This window comes from Lissotriton helveticus, chromosome 7 (genome assembly GCF_964261635.1).
Source record: "Lissotriton helveticus chromosome 7, aLisHel1.1, whole genome shotgun sequence".
NCBI lineage: Eukaryota > Metazoa > Chordata > Amphibia > Caudata > Salamandridae > Lissotriton > Lissotriton helveticus.
The window spans coordinates 329,063,450-329,088,051 of record NC_136068.1 but is presented as its reverse complement, the minus strand read 5'-3'; positions in this window follow the sequence as shown (position 1 = coordinate 329,088,051).

Sequence of the window (24,602 nt, the reverse complement as noted above, 5' to 3'; positions counted from 1 at the left end):
AACGGTTTGAGCTGGACTATACACAGGGACAGCAAATGTGCCCCCAGTGCAGACATCAAAGCTCTCTCAGAGTTCACCCACCCAGCCCCAATACACTAAAGCCTGTCTGGGAGGTGGTTACACCTCCCTGTGACATGAAAACCTATTGCTCAGCCTTCCCCTGCCGGAGTTTCATCCAGCAGCAGGAGGGCATACTCGTGTCTGTGGTTCGCAGCATAGATCTTGTGATGCCAGGGTCGAGAAAGGTGGTACTGGTGTTGTCATATTTCTCCCTCTAGGAGGGTGGAATCATACCTCCCACACCAGTTACTGGGGTGCAGGTATGATTTCAAGGTGTTTGACACCAAACACAACAGGTTTCTTTGCAGCCGTTTTAAAGTTAGCATTTACCGCAAGGTTATAATGCACTTACAAGTATATGGTATGGCTGCATCACAGAACAACCCCGGAAAATAGATTCTGAAGGCTACAGCGGGGCTCTGTTAATGCATGATCACCCTCTCACATAAAACCCAGCACCCTGCCTTCACGATTGTTAAGGCCTGCCATAGGAGTGACTGATAGGTCTATATGTGCAGTGATAAGGTAGATATAGTGAACCTATATCTAAGTAAGGGCTGCATGCACCACCCTACACAGGTTGCAGCATCAGACCTTTAGTGTCAATTTCAGTGGCCTCTCAGGGGTGGCATAATACATGCTGCAGCTCCTGGGAGGCCTCTGGGGTACCTATGCCCTAGGTACATAGTATACCATATACTAGGGACTTATAAGGCTACCCCAGAATCCAATCTGGAGTGTACCTTAAGAACATGTACAACAAGTTTAGTGAGAAAGCAGATAGACTCGGCCCTGATTAGCAGGATCTCAGTCAAACTAAGTTAAAAACCAGCAAAATACCAGAAAAAAAGTGGGGGTAACCATGCAGTCAGATTCCACCTTCCTACAGCCACCATCTCTGTTAAGGAGATCTTTACCTCCATTTTAATTGATTGCTACTCTATCGCATCATCATGTTTGTCATGGTGGAGGAAAGTCAGTATAGGAGTTCTAAAACAGAGCCCACAAAACCACTTCTGGACCTACAGGATTTATCAAAAGAATGAGGATGGTATACTATTGTGGTAGAAATATCGTCCTACAAAAATAAAGGGGCATATTCTCAAGGAACTATCGCCGAGTTATCGGCACGTTATTGCAGCCAAATTTGCGATAAAACTAATGCCCCATTCACAAGCAGGTGCTAACAGCCCATATCACCAGTTTACCTGTGATAGCAGCCGCAAAAAACATCGCCATAGATGACCCTGCACAACTATTGCTAATGAGATGCAGAGTAGGCGTTCCCGTGCAAAAAGCCGTGACAACACTACTCCGCAACATTCTCAACAACCAGCCAGATCAGCTAGAAGATCACAAAACATGCAATAAGGCACGTTAGCTGCATGAATTTAACACTCTGACCTGGTGTAAAGTCGGATGACAGCCTGCACCAGAAAAGGGAGCCAAGGCCAGAGCCACACCTGAAGGGCAACAGATGTCATGGAGCCACTGAGCATGTAGGCAGGACACCCAAGAAGGCAACAACACCCACCGCCAGCACCCCCAGGACCCCCCCCCCCGGATCCCCACCGCCCCCCCCCGGACCAACACTGAGGCAGCGTAGATGAAGACAGCGACCCTCAGAAAATGCACCAACCTCACAGACTCAACATCAGAGAATGCCATTGCCCACTACAGGCACAAAGGGACAACCGTCCTCCTCATCCTGAACATCATTGCCTACAGGCTGACGGTACCAACACAGCGGACAACCAACATACCACCTCAGACATAGCTGCTGGCCGTCCTGCCCGTGTGGGCCACTGGTACCCTCCAACCAACAACCGCCAAAATGGGAGGATGCTCATAGCCAGCCCAATACAAGTACCACACAGCGGTCGTGGGTGATATCATCAGCTTGGTACCCCACTATCAATACTTCTTCCACACTGTGCAGGAACAGCTGGAGACCAAGCAAGGCATCTACGCCATAGCTGGCTTCCCACACATGTGAGGGGGCAATTGACTGCACACATGTCCTACTTGTGCCCCCCTGGCAACACTGCACACAATAACCGCAACAGAAAGCACACATGTTCCATCAATATGCAGGCAATAGCGGACCACCCGGGATTCTCCAACAACGTCGATGCCAGCCACCCAGGCAGTGTGCATGATTTTTACATCTACCCACAGTCCATCATCAACCAGTGCTACCAGGATGGCACCTACCGAAAAGCACTGCTCATTGGCAAGTACCAAATGAACACACCACCCACGTCAGCTCCACAATCATGCAACGCACACCACTGGAAATGCACATGTTACAAACTCGCATACAACATGCCTAACAACATACCCTCCCAGCAGACACGACCGCACAACTCACTGTTGGAACCTGGATGAACCATCCACATAAGCCATCAACGGCATGGCACCTCAGCCACACAATAGCAGATTGTGGGGAGAGGTGGGGACCAGGCTTGTGAGACGGAGGCAAGTGACCGATGAATGAGAATGTACACAATGCCAAGTGTAGCGTGGATGTGATGGGCAGACTGAAGTATGCAGACTTCACACATATCCATGTCACCCCAGCCAGTGGGGAAGATCGGGGAAATGTAGCTTGTTACGCCCCCCCTTAGGCGTGAGCGGAGTGGGCTGGGCCAACATACACCAGTCCAGCATAGGGGTGTGAATAAAAGGCACGCACCTCTGAGTGTGGTCTGGAATGCCCAACGTGTCTGCCAGGGCAGCTCCTCTCACCCCGCCTCGAGGCCGAAGCCGTCACCTTGAGCGGTGTTGCATGCAATCCTGTGCACCTGCTGCACCCCGGGCTGCTGGTCCCCAGACCAGTCTTGCCCGCCCCTGCGCACACATGCCTCACTGCTCCCTGCCGATACCGGCGTGTGTCGAGGAGGGCCCATCACATGCCGGTGCAAGCTCCAAGCCCGAGGGCCACGACCCTGGTAGCCTCCTCAGACCATCATGGCCTCCGCATCACAGGCCCGCAGAACTCCTTTCTCGTTGACGTACTCCACCGGCATACACAGCAGACTAGTAGGTCACACATTTGGAACTGGGTCTAGATTATACTATGGCTGCTGACGATGTTTATGGCTGAGTTGAAGCCACTATACTCCCTTCGATGTGGTGCCACCAAGTCTGTGTATAGCATTCAAACAACGCATGTCTGTGGGCCCACACGGACTACTGCTCTCAGGCCACACCACGCTCGGGTAGAACCCACATGTTTAACTGAGTCTTGATTTTACAATGGCCGAGTTCCTATCATTGCATGCAAGGAGAGGTGTAAGAGGATGAGGCGTTTCTGTCAAGAGGAAAAAAGGTTCATTGTTACGTGATCGAACACTGCCGACAATAGCACTGGTGTTACTAACTCTGTGCATTGCGAGCCAATGACACGTGGCGGTGGGCCTCTGCTGAAGCTGCCTCCGGCCTACACTATGGTCGAGTAGGTCACACATTTGGGACTGAGTCTTGATTTAGCAATGGCTGAGTTCATATCATTGTGCCGGCATCATCGCAGACTGCATCCCCTCTCAGCCCCGGTGCCATTAAGTCTGTTCCTGACATTCATGGACACTCTCTGGTAGAACTTCGGTGGCGTCTGAATCTATGGTCTGGCGGTTGTCTTCATCCTCATCTAGCTGATACTGAATTGGTGGTGAAAATGAGGCTGTAGCATTCCACTCCTCCATTTGCCGCTTCCGGACGGTTTATGCCCTCCGCATCATGCCCTGGAGGACACCCTCCACTGTCCCCCGCAGCCCTCCGCCACATTCCCCTTGGACATCGACGAGGAAACACTTATTCAGCGTGGCCTTGCCTCAGTGCACTGCAAGGCACCATCCCATGGCGGGGTGCCTGTGCCGGCCGCTGTGCATCCGGGTGATTCAGAAAAGGGGGTGGTGATGAACAGAGTGCCTGAATTAAGCAGACCACTCTTACCCAGTCCAAAGATCAGGGCTTGATCCATCACCGTTTTTTAGCTCACTGCACCATCCCAGCTCAGAACTTTGTCCACCCCCTTTTCTGAATCGCTGTGCATCCGGGGACACTAACTCTGTGCAACTCAAGTCAGGGACCCTGTCTTCTGAGATACTGGATGGCCTCTGAGTTGATGGACTTGGGTCATCAACGGCATGTGTCTGTCGCCCTGCACTGTCCACTGCCTCCCGCCTCAACTGCGGTATACCAGGGCTCACACATCAAATCGAGTCCTGACTGGCCCGGACGTCGCATCACCACCGGAGGCACTCGCCACCACCGCCAGGACACCTCCAACAGCCAACTGCCAGAGTCGAAACGGTCTTACAGGTAGACTAACGGAGTTGCTCACACCTGCTGTGGATGCCATCATGTGCCTAATACCCTGCTCAGCACTCCAGGTGCCACTAACTCAGTGCACCACGAGTCATCATCCATTTCTGTTCTGGTAATGTGCTGTGGAGAGCTCACGCAGCAATGTCACCTCAGGCAGTGTGGAAGACCTGGGACAATGATGAGGAAGATGATGCAGATGTGACACCCCCCACTGCAGCTGCATCAGGAATATCCCGAAGGGACCCAATCCTAGACATTTTCTTCACATGAGCTCGCCTAGTTCTAGTGCCCCAACCTCAGTGCACTGCAACTCACGGACACTTCTGTTTGATCATTGGGTGACCTCTGTACTTGCTCCTGCTACCTGGCGAATATTTATCAAGGACCCCCTGAATACATAGAATTTTTGACTTGTAGGTCAGGGATAACCAACAATTGACATAAAACAACCTAGGCAATCATAATTAAAAGTACATATTAAGAGGAAACTATTAACGGAAAGAGGGCTACCAGTGGATTACATTTTTGATATTTATTCATATTTATATTAAAAAGACATATAAAGAAACATAGAATTCATATACATGAACAAAAGCAATAACAAATCAATTAAACACTATAAATAATAAACTAAGTACAATGCATAAATTAATTATTGTTCATAAAAATAATTCATATATAAAAAGGTAGCACAATAGTTCTCGACGCGCGTTTCGGCGACCAGCGCCTTCTTCTTGAGGGGCCACGTGTATTCTACAAATAAATTTACAAAAAACAATGAGAACGGATACATACAACTAATCCACACATGATGCCATTTTAAAAGAAAAATACACATATCACAACTGGTAGCTTAGTATTGACCTCTTATCTTCAAAAACAGTTTCAATATGGAGACAATCTCAACATTTTATTTCATTTCAGGTCCTTGTATATCTCGGACCAGAGAATTAAGGGAAAAGGGGGGGGGATTTCGATGGGGGGGGGCATGGAGAAAAGAACAAAGGGGTCCTAGGTAATGGAAAGGGGACAATAATGGTAGAAAACTACCTACACTATAACATTTCAGTTTTAACGTGTCAACCTATATTTTGTAAAAATGAGGAAAGAAAAATAGATAAAATTCACTTCTCTTTAACGAAAGATTCTAATCAAGGATGCATGAACAAGGGTTTATATCGATATACTCACAAGCAAGGACGATATAGTTTGCATAAATGGCTAAACTCTTTACTCCTTTCTTGATTATCTTTTGATTAGGGTATATTCGAATTATGGACAGCATCAAACATCAAGACTATGGAAAACATATAAATGGTTAATTTTCCTATGTGAAATGAAAGACAGTCATTATTAGTATTAGCTATTCATATCTATTTTATATAGTGGGTAACCATTATTCCTTAATACCAAATATATCTTATAACTGATATATGACCGAGTGTCCTCATTTGTATCCCAAGGTCATGTGTCATAGCATGATAAAAATGCAAATTAAAAACTATATCTCCAATATACACTAGTAGTGATGTCACATTATTTACGTATCCGATATTTACTACTAGGAGAGAAAAACGAGAAGTTTATAAACAAATATTTACCTAGGTGTAGCTTGGTGTCCAATTTTAACAACAGGTTTATCTGTTATTTCTGTTTAAAAATAGACCTGGGTCTATTCAATTAAAAAGAAAAGAAGGGGTTAAATTGTCGTATAAAGGTTTCCATGAAACAACAAGTCGCTTATTGTTATAGCGAATTATTCTAAAGGCCCTTACCTAATACTAAGATGAAATAAGTGTAGCCTTCTCACCGTCTGTGTTACCCATGTGTTAGTGATTTACTAGTGAGAATCGAGAGATAAAGATACATTGTAGATTATATTCCTCTTAACAGATGTCATGATGGTTAAAGTAATTCAAAAAGAGTCAAGCCATCAGCATACCTTGGCAGCTGTAAAAGTACTCTTTGTATCGGAGAATCCTCCTGATATGAGGAAAGTCCTTCTTTTTAAGTTCCTAATAAATAATGATGAAAGAGATGTAATGTTAATTCTCACTTGCAATTGAAATCAGCATATGAGTCGATTTCAGTCATATGGCCTGACGAGTTTAACAAAGTTTTTAACGAAGGCTCTTACCTCCTAATGATAGTTTGAAGAACTCAAACAGACCAACGGCGAGAGGCGGGGTTCTGGTAGATGTATCCGACGATCGAGATGCATAAAAAAAGACACGTTTTTATGGAGCCCTTCATTAAAGTTTACGTGTTTCAGCTGAAAACATATCGTCGTCATTGAAGATGCGACGAAATCCTACACTCCTATTTGAAGATTAAGAACGGACTATCCATTCATCTATTGCGGCGTGTTTGGTGTCGTCATCAAAATGGTAAATAAGATTAACGCTCTTAGCCGAAGGAAGAGAAAACGGACTGATCCATCCTGAGACGGAACAAGCCAACACTGCTAGATTGCCACCAACTATGGCTACGTAACTAAAAACAAAGAACGGACTTTTCTGTTCTATTTTTTACCGCTACGTTAAGCGGAGCTCCTGTTGCTCGAATGCGTATGAAAATAGAACAGGAAAGCAGACTATAGACCAGTTGTACAAAATGTTGAGAATACTAATATTCTACATCTTAAAAGGCGGGGCCGTTAATAGTTTCCTCTTAATATGTACTTTTAATTATGATTGCCTAGGTTGTTTTATGTCAATTCTTGCTCCGGCTACCACCATGATGCTCCGCTGTTGTCTCTGTAATGCTGGTGTTTTCTGTTTCTATCTTAATGGTGTTCACTGTTGTATTTGTTGCCAGCACCAACAACTCCGTGAGGACTAGCTTACACTCACCCCCACACACATTCAACACAGCAGTCACTGTACATGTGACCCTGCCAATAAAGGGGCCAGGCGCACGTGCCCGTAGCCAGTTCCACAAACTATCTGCGTGTGTCCCTGTGGTCATGATGTGTGCATAAGGCCCCAGGACCTACAACATTACATTGTACTGTGTACATTGGACGCAAACATGTCATCGCAGGCAGCGGGTTAGAGCTTTGACATGTAGCTTTGTCGTCAGCCACTCAATATGTAAGAGGAGTGTACTGGGCTGGCGTACGGCGGTCCAGCATGGGTGTGTGTATGGTGTATGGTATTTCTGGGACTCTGGGCATGGTTCAGTACAGGAAATGTGCATATGCATGTGCATCTGTCGCAGCTTGGCTCTCCTTTGTGGGGTGAGGGTGGTCCCTGATGGGACTTAGACACCCCGTATGTGACGTAATTCTGCTTCCAGGAGCTCTGACCCCACCCGCACCTGTTCAGACACCTCCTTTTGGCATTCTGACACCTAGCTTCTGTATGCAATGTGTGTCTTGGTGGAGTGGGTGGGTGCTTCCTGCTGTATGGTCTGTGCAGGGGCAGGGGTCTCCTCTATGTAGCTTGGCTGCCCTGCTTCTGGCGGTGGGTTGCCTAAGATGTCCATGAGCTGTTGTACTGCGTTGGTGTCGAAGGTGTGAAGGTCGTCTCCAGCATCACTGATGGGTTGTCTGGTCTGCTTTGCTGGAGGTGTTGTTTGTCCCTCTGCAATGTAAAGAGGAGATGCATGTTGACATTGAGTTGAAATGAATGTTGGTGCATTGTTCTTGTTGACATGCAGACGGAATGACAATGTAAAATGTGACTGTTTGGGCAGTGCTGGCAATTTGAAGTGGGACAGTGGACATATGGAGTACGTGACTGGTGGGGGGTTCTCCACATACATATGAATCTCACAGTTTCCTGCTCTGTTAGATGTGATTGGCCTGTTTCTGCGCATGAGCAGACCCAGTTGTGTCCCCTGTTCTGCAGTGTTGGTGTTGCACTTTGTACCACATTGTCGTGAGATGTGCTGTGAGTGCTATGTGTGTGTGCTGCGGTGTGCCACGGGGATCAGGGACATGATTCAGGGTCATTGTGGGTGTGCAGTGTGCTACACATCTTTGTGCATGTATGTCATTGTGCCCATCTCCCCCGTCCCCTCAGTCCCTGGTCATTACTCACCATGTTAATGTTGTGTCAGGTCCTATCGAGCTGCTGTGTCCGTACTCCCACCTCCTTACACGTCTCCACACTGATGACTGTGGCCTCCATTTCCTCCAGCTCTTCCTTTGGCACAGGTCTCCCACCTCCTGTCGCCATTGCTGCTTTTCTGCTGGCAGCGGGTTTGTGTTTGGTGTGGCTTTTTGCATCATGGCAGCGCCTCTTGACCTCCTCAACACGCCGACTGCATTCACGTTAGTCTCATTGTGGGTCAGTTGATGGTAGTGTACTGTCACCTCTGTGACGCTGATCTAGTTTTGATGTGGAACGCACCCCATCTTCCTCTTTCTCTTCTCCTTGGCCTTCCCAGACCCCGAGGTTCCTTGCTGGTGGTCTGTGGGGCTTGTGGGGTTCGCATTGGCTTGTGCACTAGGTCCGGGTGCATCCATGGTACTACGCAGTTTGAATTGTTTTTGGGGAATTGTTTTTGTTGCTTTTATAGTGCATTTTCCCGCCTGACGCATGGGATTTGCAGGTCTGTCGTCGGTTTTCGCTGCTTTTGTATCGCTATTGACCTCATCGCAACTTTTTTGGTGTTTCGCATTTTTGCAGTGTGGCATTGTGTTTATCGCTGACATTTGACGCGTTGTGGTGGACCTATCGCATAGTACCTCCATGTTGTGAATACTGAGTTAACACGGCGATGTTTTCCTGTGATAGACTGCGATATAAAGAGTTGCATTAAGCTAATTTTACTCTAATTATCACACCTTCTTGAGGATATCCCCCATAGTGTCCAAAATAATGACTACCACAAAATTGTGAAGTCTATTAAATAGAGCAAACAAGGGTTTACTATTCTTAACTCCATATATGGTATGATATGCATATCTTCATAGTAGGGGGATATTGAGTTAAGAATATTAAATCAGTACTTGCAATATATTGGTCCTCAATATTTATTCCACAATATTTTTGGAAGACAATATTTCCTGTCCTCAATAGTCTGACATACACCCATTAGAATAAAAAGCAGAACTACACATGCTGGTGGCTGCTGATATCAGGAAAACGAAGAAAAAATAGGAATGGCTGACTTTGCATGATTTCCTGTATGTGGCATTCCCTCCCTCCTCGCCACCTTATTGTTTTGCTCACTGCCTAAAAGCCTGCTTATTATTATCAAAGCTTCCCAGTGCCTTGGCAGGCAATATATCATTTAACAATAGACCTATCGAAAAGTTTATCTTAACTACAGCAGTACCAATAAAATTATATATTATTTCATGAGATAAACATTGTTAAGGCACATTTAGCTAAGTGAAGTCTTGAGACAGTGTCAAATGTATGACACAGAACCTTTTAGAGTTCATGAAAAAGTGCAAGAAAGAGTTTGTTGGTGTGTAGACTAACCAGATTCATCATTGTCCTCTTTTGCGAGTCCTTAATAGCGATTATTAAGGAATCGCTATTAAAGACTCGCAAAACGGTATTCATGTAGAAATTGCAATATTATTTGCGATTTCTACAGCTTCCTTATTTGCGATTAGCAAATTGCTAATCGCAAATAAGGATGCGATTTCAAGGGTGCCAGGGGTGTCCAAAGGACACCTTGTAACACAGCTGAAATGTAAATGTAGACTGAAGCTGCGCACACACATGTCCAAAGGACATGTGTGTGTGTAACATGCAACTTAGAAAAATGCACTAAAGTGCATTTTTCTAAGTTTTCGCTATTTACCACGAAGTCAGACTTCGCGGTAAATAGAGGCCAAAAAAAGCGAATTCGCAATTCAAAAATGGTTCATGAATTGCATTTAAGGAATCTCATATAGAGATTCCTTAAATGCAATTCCTCGCAATTTAGCGATTTCGCAATTTGCGATTTTCGCATTTGGGGTGATGAATCCCAAATGCAAAAAGTGCGCTCGCAAAGGGCCAGATTCTCAGAATCTGGCCCTTTGCGAGACGATTTTCCGTTGATGAATCTGGCTGTAAGGGCACTCAAGACCAATATCTGATGCACTGTACCTTTAAATGATTCTTCAGTTAGCAGTTTTTTTAACAATCATCACCTTGACTGTTTAGCCTCACCTGATATTGTACAGTGGAGAAATAACATCATTTTGTACTCCATCCTTTTTTGTTTGGCTAGGTCACATATATATCAAACAATCAATCAATCCACTTATATAGCGCACTACTTACCCGTGAGGGTCTCAAGGCGCTAAGGGAGGGGGTACAGCTACTGCTCGAAGAGCCAGGTCTTGAGGAGTCTTCAGAAGGCGAGCAAGTCTTGGGTCTGCTGCAGGTGGGTGGGGAGGGTGTTCCAGGTCTTGGCGGCGAGAAAGGAGAAGGCTCTGCCGCTGGAAGTTGCTCGTTGGATGCGGGGGGCAGGAGCGAGGGTGAGGCTGGCGGAGCGGACCTGGAGGGTAGGGATGTAGAAGCTAAGTCTGCCATTAAGGTAGACTGGTCCGGTGTTGTGGAACGCTTTGTAAGCGAGGGTGAGGAGCTTGAAGGTGATCCTCTTGTCGACGGGGAGCCAGTGTAGCTCTCTCAGGTGGGGGGTGATGTGGTTGTGTCGGGGGATGTTGAAGATCAGCCGAGCTGACTCGTTTTGGATGCATTGTAGTCGTCGCAGGTGTTTGGCCGGGATTCCTGCATAGAGTGCGTTGCCGTAGTCCAGCCTGCTGCTGATGAGGGCCTGGGTCACCGTTCTTCTTGTTTCGGTGGGGATCCACTTGTAGATTCTGCGGAGCATGCGGAGGCTGTTGTAGCAGGAGGAGAAGAGACGGCGTTGACCTGTTTTGACATGGAGATGGAGGAGTCGAGGATGAATCATAGGTTGCGTGCGTGGTCGGTGGGTGTAGGTGCCGGTCCCAGCATGGTCGGCCACCATGAGTCGTCTCAGGCGGAGGGGGTGGGTCCAAGGATGAGGACCTCCATCTTGTCTGAGTTCAGCTTTAGGCGGCTGCGTCTCATCCAATCTGCGACGGCCTTCATTCCCTCGTGGAGGTTGGTTTTGGCAGTGAGTGCGTCCTTGGTGAGGGAGAGGATGAGCTGGGTGTCGTCGGCGTAGGAGATGATGTTGAGGTCGTGTTGGCGGGCCACTTGTGCGAGGGGGCCATGTAGATGTTGAACAGAGTTGGGCTGAGGGCTGATCCCTGGGCTACTCCACAGATGATGTCAGTGGCTTCGGAACGGAAGGGTGGGAGGCGGACGCTCTGGGTTCTGCCAGGGAAGAAGGACGTGGTCCAGTCGAGGGCCTTCTCTTGGATTCCGGCTTCATGGAGGCGAGTCTTTAGTGTGCGGTGTCAGACCATGTTGAAGGTGGCTGACAGGTCCAGGAGGATGAGGGCTGATGTTTTGCCGCTGTCTAGTTGGCGCTTGATGTCGTCTGTGCTGGCGATGAGGGCTGTCTCGGTGCTGTGGTTTCGTCTGAATCCGGACTGGGTTGGGTCTAAGATGTTGTTGTCCTCGAGGTGGCGGGCCAGTTGCGTGTTGATGATTTTCCCGATGCCCTTTGCCGGGAACGGGAGCAGCGAGATGGGCCGGAAGTTCTTGAGATCCTAGGGGTCCTCTTTGGGCTTCTTGAGGAGGGTACTGATGTCGGCGTGCTTCAGGCTTTCCTGGAATGTAGCTGTCTCGAAGGAGATGTTGATGACCTTCCGTAATTGGGGTGCGATGGCTGTGTCTGCTTTGTTGAATATGTGGTGTGGGCAGGGGTCTGATGGTGAACCTGAGTGGACGGAGTTCATGACCTAGCGTGTCTCGTCATCGTTGACGTTGGTCCAGGAGGTCAGGCGGTTGGTGCGGGTAGTTTTCGGAGCGGGTGTAGATTCTGACATGGGCGGGGTAGACTTAGAGTTGAAGCTGTCGTGGATGTCAGCGATCTTGCGGTGGAAGAAGGTGGCCAGTGAGTCGCACAGTTCTTGTGATGGTGGGATGTCGTAGGCGCTGGGGTAGGAGAGTTCCTTCACGATGCTTCAAATGCTCTTTGCTGTCGTGTGCGTTGGTATCTGGGCGTGTCTTGAAGGAAGATCTCTTGGCTAGTCTGATGAGGTGGTGATGTCTGCGGGTGGCGTCCTTGTGCGCTGTGTGGCTGTCGTGGAGCCATTTCTTCTCCAGATTCCAGCATGCACGTTTGGAGGTCTGGAGCTCTTCGGAGAACCAGGTGGCTTTTTTGCGGGTGCGGTTGTTGGAGGGTTTCTTGAGCGGGGCGAAGGTGTTACCGCAGTTGTCGATCCACTGTCTGAGGTTGCGGGCGGCGGCGTCTGGGTCAGTGGGGTCGGTGGGTGGGTTCTGGGCGAGGCTGATCGTCAGCTGGTCTGCGGTGACTTTGTTCCAGCAGCGGCGTGGTAGCTGTCAGGTGAGGTGGTGCGTGGTGGGTTTCTTGAAGGTGAAATGGATGCAGCGGTGGTCAGTCCAGTGGAGTTCGGTGGTGTGGTTGAAGGCGATGTGGGTGCTCATGGAGAAGACAGGGTCAAGCGTGTGGCCTGCTGCGTGAGTGGGTGCAGTGACGAATTGTCTGAGGCCGAGGTTGGCGAGGTTGTCAATAAGGGGGTTGGAGTTTGTGTCGTTGTTGTTCTCGAGGTGGAAGTTCAGGTCACCGAGGAGGATGTAGTCCGTGGAGGTGAGTGGGTGTGTGAGGTCGGCGATGAGGTCACTGAACTTTGCCCGGGGACTGGGGGGTCTGTAGACGAGTGTTCCTCTGAGGGTGGGTTGGGTTTCGTGTGGATCCGGAAGTGCAGATGTTCGGCGGTGTTGAGGGTGCCTTCTGCATGGGTGGAGACCTGGAGGGTGGATTTGTGGACTATTGCTATTTCTCCTCCGATTCAGTTGGTGCGATCCCTGTGGGTGATCTTGTAGCCGTCCGTGATGGCTATGGAGATGTCGGGCGCCGAGGAGTCATTCCACCAGGTCTCAGTCAGGAATGGAACGTCCGGGGCGGAGGTGTCGAGCAGGCCCCAGAGCTCAATGGCGTGTTTGCGTGCGGAGCGGGTGTTGAGGAGTATGCAGCGGAGGTGGTTGGGTCCGGTCTTTGGAGGTTTGGTGGCTCTGTTGCAGGTGAGCCTGCAAATGCGGCAGGAGAAGGGTCCGTGAGTGTGTTTCGGGGCAGCCTGGAAGCAGCTGTGATCTCGGTTGACGTTGAGTGCGTGGTAGGTGCTGGCATGGTAGCGGGGTCTGGTGTCAGCGGGTTCAGGTTATGGTGCTTAGCACAGTCCAGGCACGGACAGGCGCAGATGGGCTTGCCTCTGGCATGGCTCTGGTGCGCCAACTGCGGGCCGCGCAGTGGCCACCATAAGTAGGGGAAGTGGGAGGGAGGGGCAGCTGGGAGGCGGGTGGCAGACGGCGAATGTGAGCGGGGGCGGGGCCGCAGGGAACACAGCGGCGGGAACAGCGAGGGAAACAGAAGGAAAAGGGGGTGGGCTGCAGGGGAGGCAGTGGCAGGACGACGGCGAAGAGGGAACAGAAGGCAAAATGGGCAAAAGAGCACAAGGACAATACAGTGGAGCAGACAAGAAATACAGTGATACAGTAAGCACAAAAGCACACTGAGCACACTAAGAAGAAAACCAAAGCAGGCAGAACCAAGGTGTCGATCGTAAGTACAGCTGCTCAGCGGACTCAAACACGCTTCAGCAGAGGCAGTAGGGAACGGGCGCAGTCAGGTGGAGCTGCGCGGCATGGGGAGCGACCTGCCTGCCAGGGTCGCGCCCCATATATTCACTGAAAAAAACATAGGTTTCAGGCCTGATATAGTTAGGAAATAGCATTTAAAAAACCTTAGAAATTCAATGAAAAAACCATAGGTTTTAGGAGTGTTATAGTTAGCTGGACATTTCAATCGTACAAAACCATTGAAATTCCTCCGATATAGTTAGTGGTACTCACTATATCTCGCGCGCCCGCAATCCAATGCTGATGATGTCACATATTACATCATTCATGACATGGTCAGTGACTTCACTGATGACATCTCAAATGACTTCACCGATGACATCACTGATGACATCATCCAGTGAATGTGGTTTGTTATTTAAATATGTATTATATATATAGCAATTTGCATTGAAGAATGAGTGGATATATAAATATAAATATCTGGATGGAGGATTTAGTAGCAGTATGATTTACTGTTTACTTGACTAATTTAAAGTGTCTCACTAAATATATTGGATAGTGACTAAACTGTGTGAACATCTGTATCACTTTGTCAGTTGTTGTGTAAACTGCTTCTCCAGTTGGTTACTAGCTATTTGAAAGTCTATATTAGTTATTTATTAGTTAACTCAGTATTTTTATGGGAGAGTGAAAGTGTGTGTGGTTCGGTGGGGGGTGTGTGACGACCCAAAGATGTGTGAATAGTTGATTCAGTAGGTATATGAAGTTAAAACTACATGTTATAACAGTTGTTTGGGTGAGTGAATATCTTTATGGGTGTGGTGATGAGCAAATATGTCTCTCAATGGTACATGTCCAACAAACTAGAAAAATAAAAGGTAGTGCATGTGTCAGTTGGTGTTTATAAACAAGTATTCATAAGACTCAGTGATTGTATGAGTGACTATATGGATAACTGTATACTTGTGATAGTGATTTAATAACACACTTAGTATGAGTTACTATCTAAATGAATAGATAAAGTGGTGTTTGTATAAGTGTATGACTAAGTAAATGTAAGTGTGATCCATTGTTTGCATAAGTGAGTAGGATGTGTGCTGGTATGTAATGTCGATATAGGTGTATACGTATATTTGATAGTGTTCTATTGATCATTGACTGCATGTATGAGTGAATCTATAGGTAAGTGATTAGATTGTGTATAGATCTAGGAATCACTGAGTGGGTTTTTAGAAACTTGTATTGGTGTGTCAATGGATTCAAATATGGTACTCTGTATTTTACAGTGAGTAATGAAAGGTTATACTAGGGTATGATGAGGTGTATCTGATTGTCACGTGGATGATGTCATCAGTGATGTCATCAGCGATGTCATTTGAGATGTCATCAGTGATGTCACTGACCATGTCATGAATGATGTAATATGTGACATCATCAGCAGTGGATTGCGGGCGTGAGAGATATAGTGAGTACAACTAACTATATCGGAGGAATTTCAATGGTTTTGTAAGAGTGAAATGTCCAGCTAACTATAACAGCCCTAAAACCTATGTTTTTTTCAGTGAATTTCTAAGGTTTTTTAAATGCTAATTCCTAACTATGTCAGGCTTGAAACCTATGTTTTTTTCAGTGAATTTCAAAGGCTTTTTAAATGCTAATTCCTAACTATATCAGGCCTGAAACCTATGTTTTTTCAGTGAATTTCGAAGGTTTTGTAAATGACAATTTTTAAATGAATTAATTGTTATATTTATTTTTTATACTAATTTACTACATTTTTTAAACTAATTATTTTTAGATATTTTATTTTTTAAATTACATTGTAATTACATTATATATTACATTACAAAATATACTTTCTCAGAATGAAATAGTTTAGTTTAAATACTTTGCAAATAGGCAATAGACTTTTAAGTACAGTAGTTACAGTTGTTGCAATGGGCAACACAATTTCAAACACAGTGCAACATTGACCTCAATGTGAATTTCTAGTTAAATGCAATTAGTTACTTTATGGATTACCTTTCTAACCACAGGACTGGATCCTAGATTCAGTCCTTGGACATCTCTTGTAAACGATTGAGTAAAAGGGTTTAGTTACAGTAGTGATTTTTAAGGAATATGATTGTATTTTAAAAGTTGACAGAAATGTTTTCACATAGAATCACCAATGTTATCCTATGGTGGGAAATTACTTTAGCAGGTAAGTAGTGCTATCGTCACTTTTTCTTACTCAGTGGTGGATCCTGGATCCAGCACTGCTGCATCTCCTGTAAACAGTTGAAAGAATGAGTTTAAGTCATACCGGCAATTTTTTAGGAATATGTTTAGTTTGTGAAAATAGACACTTGGAAACTTTTCTGGTGAAAATCAGATAATGGATTCCTATGGAAGGAAATTCAAGTTACCGGTAAGTATGGTTAGAATTACTTTTCATGATTAGTACTGGGCTCAAATTTGCAGCACTGAGGTCTCTCCTGATAACAGGTGAGTAAATCGGAATTCGTAGGTCTGCTGATTTTATAGAAATATTTTAAAGTTCCAAAACTCCACACTTAGAAGAATTTCCAAGTGAAACCAGTCAATGTTACCCTATGGAAGGAAATTCACTTAGCAAGTAAGTAGTGTTATCATTACCTTTCCTTACTCAGTGGTGGATCCTGGATCCAGCACTGCTGCATCTCCTGTAAACAGTTGAAAGAATGCGTTTAAGTCATACAGGCAATTTTTAAAGAATATTTTTAGTTTTTGAAAATAGACACAGAAACTTTTCTGCTGAAAACCAAAAAATGGATTACTATGGAAGGAAATACAAGTTACTGGTAAGTATGCTTAGAATTACTTTTCAGGGTCAGAGCTGGGCTAAAAGTTCTCGCCTGATAACAGGTGAGGAAATCGGAATTCATAGTTCGACTGATTTTAGAGGAATATTTGTACAATGGTGAAGGAAGGGGGCGGGGCCTGCTGTGACATGTGTGCAAACACGCCCAGTGGCACGTTTTAAGTTGGGGAATTAATTCCTCTTCAAAACTGCGGTCCCCTGGGGGCCAACTAGCCCACCAGGTACCTCCAGTATGCGTCAAGGAGCTGCGTTGCAGAGAGGTATTCAGAGGCCACGCCCCTTTTTACAGCACTCTGCAACACAGCTCTGTGGCGCTTACTGGAGGTACCTGGTGGGCTAGTTGGCCGCCAGGGGACCTCTAGATTCAAGAGGAATTATTTCCCCAACTTAAACCGTGCCACAGGGCGTGTTTGCACACATATCACCTCTGGCCCCGCCCCCTATCATCACCACTGTGCAAACGCGTCCCATGGTGCATTTTAAGTTGGGGGATTAAGTCCCCTTGAATCCTGAGGTCCCCTGGTGGCCAACTAGCCCACCAGGTACCTCTAATATGCACCAGGGGGCTGTGTTGCAGAGAGGTGTTCTGAGGCCACGCCCCTTTTTACACCTCTCTGCAACGCCAACTAGCCCACCCCCTCTGCATTGGGGAGAGCCGCGATCTTGATCTCACCGCCGTGGCTTCAATACCACCTCTCCAGGCTTCGTTGGGGGGCCCGGTCCCATCTGGACCCCCATGGTACGTCCATCTGCTGCTCGGGGAGACCACCCCCGGCCTCTCCGCTGAATGATGGGGGCCCAGTCCCACCCGGGCCCCTGCCACTCCCCTTCTTCCCACAGGGTCCCGGTCTCACCAGGCCCCTCCGCGCCGATTGCCGAGGTGAGGGCAGCTCACGGAGCGCACCCCCGGCTGCCCCTGCCAGCTCACTCCAGGCCCGCACCCTTGTGTGCGGCTGTGGGAGCTGGTGGGCGTGTTTACGTCTGCCCGCTCCGGCGGGCAGACGTGGAGGCAGCATCCTGGCTGGCGGTTCTCCTCCCCACCTCCTCATCACTCCAGGGCCCGGGGATGGGGTCCAAGGCCCCTCCTCTTCTCGGGGATCACCCCACCTCTTCTCTTCGTCGGGGCCTGGGAATGGGGTCCCGGGCCCCTCGCCACATGTTTGCAGGGGCGCGGCGGTGCTCCCCTGCCTTTACTTCTGGGCCCTCTTCATGGGGGGCACAACGGCACCCCCTGCTTTACTTTTGTGGGGCCCGGGGATCGGGTACCGGCCCCCCTCCTCCTCGTGGGAAGCGCACCGGCGCTCCCCATCTTCGGCGGGGCACTTTGGGGCCTGGGGAAGGGGTCCCGGGCCCCCGGACATCTTCGCGGGGGTGGGGGCGCTGCCACCCTGCCTCCCTCTCCGGTGGGGGCCAGGGTGGACTCCTAGCCCCCATGCAGGGCAACTTCACGGGGAGCGACGGCGCTCCCCGGCTTCCCTTCCCCGTGGGGGCAGCCCTCGAGACCTGACCCACCCCGGGGGCATCTCTGGGACCTGCGGCAGAGCCCCACGCGCTTCGTCGTCGGTCTTCTTAGGGGTCAAAGGCCGCCTACCTTCCGGGGGCCATATTTCAGCCCCTGGGGGTCCGATCTGACCCATTTTTGCGTCTTCTTGCTCCAGGTGTCGTCCCCAAGCCACTGGGAGCACTCTCCTTCGCCCTCAGGGTCTCCAAGAGGGTGCATTCTGCATGGAGCTGTCTTCTCTGGCTCCCTGCGCCAGCCTTTCGCCTGGCTCTCCTCCTGCGCCTCTCTTCTCCTTGCGCAGAGGCCACTGCTTCTGCGCACCGGTCCTGGGATCTTCTTCTGGCGCTTTTAGGGCCCTGGGTGGCAGTCAGGGGGTACCTCCTCCCAACTGCCCATTGCCAGGCTCCAGCACCATTTGCCTCCGCAGACCACACCCCAGAGAGACCTTATCTTCCTGTGCAAGTACTTTTTAAAAGTTGAGTAAGGGGCTGGCAGGAAGTCTCTGTGTGTCCTATCAAACAGCGACACATCACTTCCCTGCCCCTCCTCCCTAATTCTTTTCCAGGCCCTGGGTTCGTGCAAAATGTCGTCGTCCGGTGTCTCTGGTCACATGGCCTCTGAAACCCAATTCCTTCCCCCCTCACTGCCCTCACTGTGGTTAAGCTTGGTGCCTGGCACCCAGCAACAGCAGTTGATAGATTGGCTTGTAGCTCCACCTATATTTTCTCCTTGGAGGGAAGATCTTCGCTCTGGGAAGAAAGGTCATTAATCTAACCTGGCATGGCCAGACTCCAGCCATGGACGCAGAGAAATATGACATTTCTGGACGACTCAAAAACAGTACAAATATGACTTTGGACTCCGCAGTATACTAATTTTCACATCCGCTATGCTGGACATTAGTGCGAGTCTGGAATCTGTAGGCTTTGTGGAAGTCATTTTAGCCATGGGCCCCACATCCCCTATGGGGAATAATGAAGTGAAAACACAGTAAAACACACTGACTTTCCCTGGGTATACATCCTATTCCATGTCACTTCCCGATTCTGCATAAGTCCTGCAACACCATTCACTCTGTAGCTGCTCCTGGACTGAGCACGCTAGGAATCTCCCCTGCGCAGCCCCTACACATGTGCACATGCATGTGCACATGTGTAGGGGCTGCATGGAGAGGAATTGGCCTAACGGCTAGGGCGCTCGACCTCGGACCTGGAGGAACTGGGTTCGAGTCTCGGTAACGACGCCAAAACCTCCTGTGATTCTGGGCAAATCACTTAATCTCCCCGTGCCTAAAATGAAAGTAACTGGAAAACGTAAAAATGTAACGTAACTGGAAAAATATGTAAAGCGCTCTGATACCTGATTCGGTTCGGGTCTAGTTCGCGCTATATAAAACTCTGCAAAAAAAAAAAAAAAAAATGTACACCCGTGTCTGCATGTAACCAGCACAGTGTCCCATACAGCAGCCTAGTCAAGCCAGGGGTACACCAGTAAAATCTCCATGCAGTTTCCTTCATTATGAGTTCACTGTGGGTGAGTCCCAGATTATGAGACTCCCCCACAGTAAAAGCTCAACAATTAGGTGCTCAAAAAGTGAAAAACCCGGGCGGCTCATAGTGTCAGAACCACCTTCTAACACACGCCGTGACCAGCTGATTCCTACAGGGAAGAAGTAGCCATTCTACATGGGTACACCTCCTGTAGTCAGTGATAACTCATTATAAGGGGTTCTGACCAAACCCCCCTTACTCACCAGTTATCCGCTCAGACCATCTGCTTCTCCCATCCATGAAATCTCCACCCATGACAGGAATCCCAGACTACCCTAAGAACCCTCCAGGCTCTATGTTAGAAACCTCCAGATCACTCATGGACTACATGCACTCAGCCTTACTAGGCCCACCTTTGCCCTTGGGCATGCAACACTATGCCTACCCCTTCTCTGGACAAAGGTACAGTGCCTCAGCACTGATGCGGTCTCCTGGGATAGGTCTACATCCCATCCAAGGGTCACTAGCTGGTCTCCCTTCCAGAGTTTGTTCCAACCAGGACACTCTCTCCGTTTTGGTCTTTGCACCCTAAAGATGCAACCTCTCTGGACCCTCACCCTCAGCCTGCCGCTGAGGTCATTTTGCTGCCACCACCCTTTTGGGATGACTGGCTTCCATAAAGAAAGCACAGCCATTCAGGATTTTCCCACACAGAAAAGCTCCTCTGACCACTAGCCTGACTCCAAAAATAGGACCTCAGACCGGTCTCACTACCACACTGGCAGTGCTAGGGAGGAACACTGAGGGTGCCTTGTCAGACCCCCTACAGCTCATTACCCCCGTCAGTAGCTCCACACGGAAACTACCCCGGGAACCTAGACCCCTTTCTTGTTCTCCGCTGCGAGAACACAGCCTATGCACCCTTCCCTTAGAGAGCCTGTGGGCCCCGAGTTAGCTAGACTCAGGCCCACTTCTCATGGCTCTCTCCGGTCTCCCGGCAGCGCCTTGGGAGAATGTCCAGGAACCTACATGGTCCCTGGATGGCCTGCACTACCCCTTCTGAAGAGCAGGGTCCCTTCACTTAAGATAGGCCCCACCTGCCTTCAGGGTAGTACTACCACTCTCAGACAGGGACCCTAAAGATCCCGGCTAGGCCTGCACCACCCCTTTGCGAAACACAGGGTCCCTTCACTGAAGATAGGCCCCTCCTGTGTTTAGGGTGGTACTACCTTGTAGAAGTCCACCTCCTGCCTCGAGCTAGGGGGAACACCCCCATGTTCCTGGTCCTTGGGTCCAAGTCCCACAGGACCTACCTGACTGGTTGCCGGCTAGGCATCGCCCCAGACACCACTTCAGGTTCCCTCCACCAGCTCCAGGTCCTGGGGTTCAAGTCCCAAAGGAACTACCGGACTGGTCACCGTCCAGGACTAACCCTTCAACTGGAAACTAGGGAGCACATCACCCCCACTCATATCTCCACTGGGTCAGTTACCTTGCCCACCTAGGGTACCTAGGGGCTACCACTACACACCATCACTCAAGAACTACCCTCCTTTGGGGCCACCCACTACCAGGGGCCACCACTGGGTTGCTTACCTCCCCACCAGTTAACCTGGGGGGCCTGCTGGACACTCAACTCTACCACACCCTCCTCCCACTGTGGGAAAAGTTTGCTGGGGTCCCCCACCATGGGAACCCCTGGGGTGTCCCGGGGTGAAGAAACCTCCTGCCCCACCCTTCCAGTGGTTTTGGCCTGCGAAAATAGCAAGAAACTTTCAGCGGGGTAAGGATATCTGGGGCCTCTTCTGTGGAAAACCTCCCTGCTCTTAAAAAGCGCGGGAACCTCCCAGGACCCCTTTTTCTCCTGACCCCCATATAGGTCCATCCACCCCTACACACCCCTCTGTGATGTAGATATCAGTTGCTGTCCCTATCTCTTGAGGAGACACCCTCCTCATGCAGGTGTAGTGCGTGTAGTGTTAGGGTTCAAAGGTGTACAATATGGTTTAGTACATTTGTTTGTAATCATTTCCTGGAAAGCACCATCCCGCCAGCACATGATAATCAACATAACGCAGTCACATCAATATAGTTTAGATTTAAACCATAATACCTTCACATGACACCTATGGGCGCGGGGATTCCTTTCCCATACCTTTAGTTCACATAACCAAAACTTTGAACCCTTCTCAAAGCCTTGATCTCTTCCATTTGCTCATTACTGCATAGGTACTGTGTGGCTAACCTGGACTTATCAAATGCTACATCTGCTACACTGGACATTAGTGCGTGTCTGGAATCTGCAGGCTTTGTGGAAGTCATTTTAGCCATGGGCCCCACATCCCCTATGGGGAATAATGAAGTGAAAACACACTAAAACACACTGACTTTCCCTGGCATGTTCCTTCCCAGGGTATAAAGCCTATTCCATGTCACACCAAATTCTGCATAAGTCCTGCTACACCATTCACACTGTAGCTGCTCCTGGACTGCGCACGCTAGGAATCTCCCCTGCACAGCCCTACACGTGTGCACATGCATCTGCACCCGTGTCTGCATGTAACCAGCACGGTGTCCCATACTCCAGCTGCTACACAGCGGCCTAGTCAAGCCAGGGGTACACCAGTAGAATCTCTATGCAGTCTCCTTCATTATGAGTTCACTGTGGGTGAGTCCCAGCTTATGAGGCGCCCCCACAGTAAAAGCTCAACAATTAGGTGCTCAAAAAGCGAAACATCCGGGCGGCCCATAGTGTCAGAACCACCTTCTAACAGTGTGTGTGTATTTGGGTGGGTTGGTGAGTGAATGGATGTCTCAGTGGTACATGTCCAGGTAACTACATATGTAAAAGGCAGTGTATGTGACAGTTGAAGTATATAAATGACTCTACATGATAGTCCGTGATGGTGAAACTGGCTGTGTGGATGAGTGTGTACTTGTATCACTGATTATATAAGAGAGCATTAGTATTTGTATGAATAAGTGAGATGGTGTGTGCATAATTGTATAGGTGAGTAAATGGGAGTGTGATTGATTCTTAGCATGACTGACTAGGTGTGTGAGTAACTGCATGGATGACTGGCAGTGTGTGAGTGTCTGTATAGGTGTATGAGTGTATATGATAGTGTTGTATTGATGAGCGACTGGTTGTATGAGTGATTGTGTGGATGGATGAGTGGTGTGTGTGTAGACCTAGGAATCAGTAAGTGCGTATGTAGTAACTGGTATTGGTGTGTCAATGATTTAGAAAAAGGTAATCCGTATTTTAAAGTGGGTGTATCAAAGGTTATATTAGAGTGTGAGGAGGTGCATCAGATTTTCATGTGGATGATGTCCTTAGTGATGTCAGCAGTGATGTCATTTGAGACATCATCAGTGATGTCACTGACCATGTCATGAATGATGTAATATGTAACATCATGAGCAGTGCATTGCGGGTGAGTGAGTTATACTTAGCTGAGCTAACTATAATGGCCGAATTTCTATGGGTTTGTAACAGTGAAATGTCCAGCTAACTATAACGTCCCTGAAACCTATGGTTTTTTCAGTGAATTACTAAGCTTTTTTAAATGCTAATTTCTAAATATAATGAACCTGAAACCTATGTTTTTTTCAGTGAATTTCAATGGTTTTTAAATGCTAATTTCTAACTATGACATCCCTATTAAGTCCCCTTGAATCCTGAATTTTCCTGGTGGCTAAGTAGCCAACCAGGTACATCCAGTAAGCGCCACAGACCTGCGTTTCAGAGAGGTGTTCTGAGGCACGCCCCTTTTTACACCACGCTGCAAACGCGGCTTCTGGCACACTGCTGGTCAGAGGATGAAGTCCACTTGTGTCTTGAGGTCCTCAGGACACAAGAGGACCTCATCGCCCAACCAGCAATGCATCAGAACCCACGTTTGCAGAGCGGTGAAAAAAGGGCATGGCCTCAGAGCACCTCTCTGCAACACAGCCCTGTGGCATTTACAAGAGGTACTTGGTGGACTAGTTGGCCCCCAGGGACCCTCAGGATTGAAGAGGAATTAATACCCCACCTTAAAACGCATCACAGGGCGCGTTTGCACTGTGGTGCAGTGAGGGGATAGGGCCTCATGTGACAAGTGTGCAGACGCGCCCTGTGGCGCGTTTTAAGTTGGGTGATTAAGTCTCCTTGAATCCTAAGGGTCCCTGAGAGGCAACTAGCCCACCAGCTACCTCCAGTAAGCACCATCCCCCAGGGCCTGGCCCCTTTTTTTTTTTTTTATCTGAATGGGAAGGGGGCACGTGGGCCCCTCTCCCGTGGTAAATTCCGACCCCGGGGATCCTATCCCGGGGCATGGCCACATATATTTATGTTTTTTAAGGAGGGGGCTGTGTGGGCTTCCTCCCTGGACCCTTCTAGCCCCGGGGACCACATCCCCTAGGGCTGGCCCTGTCCGTTAGGGACCCTGGGGGGAGCCCCAATGCACCCATAGTCCCTGTTGGCTCCCCGCCTCCTGCGGGAGCCGGCATTGCTTTTCCACACGGGGAGCTGCTGACATGCAGCTCCCCATGTGGAAAAGCAATCTGCTTTGGATTTTGGATTTTGGAAGAGAGAGCAGGATTCCCTGCTCTTGCTTCCAAAATCCAAAGCAAGTTTCTATGAGAGGGCGGAAGCTGTACGGCAGTGTCCCGGGGTAGGGCCCCCCGGGACACTGCAGGAGCCAGGCCTGGTGGGTGGCGGTACCCAGGCACATTGAGGGCTCCTGGAG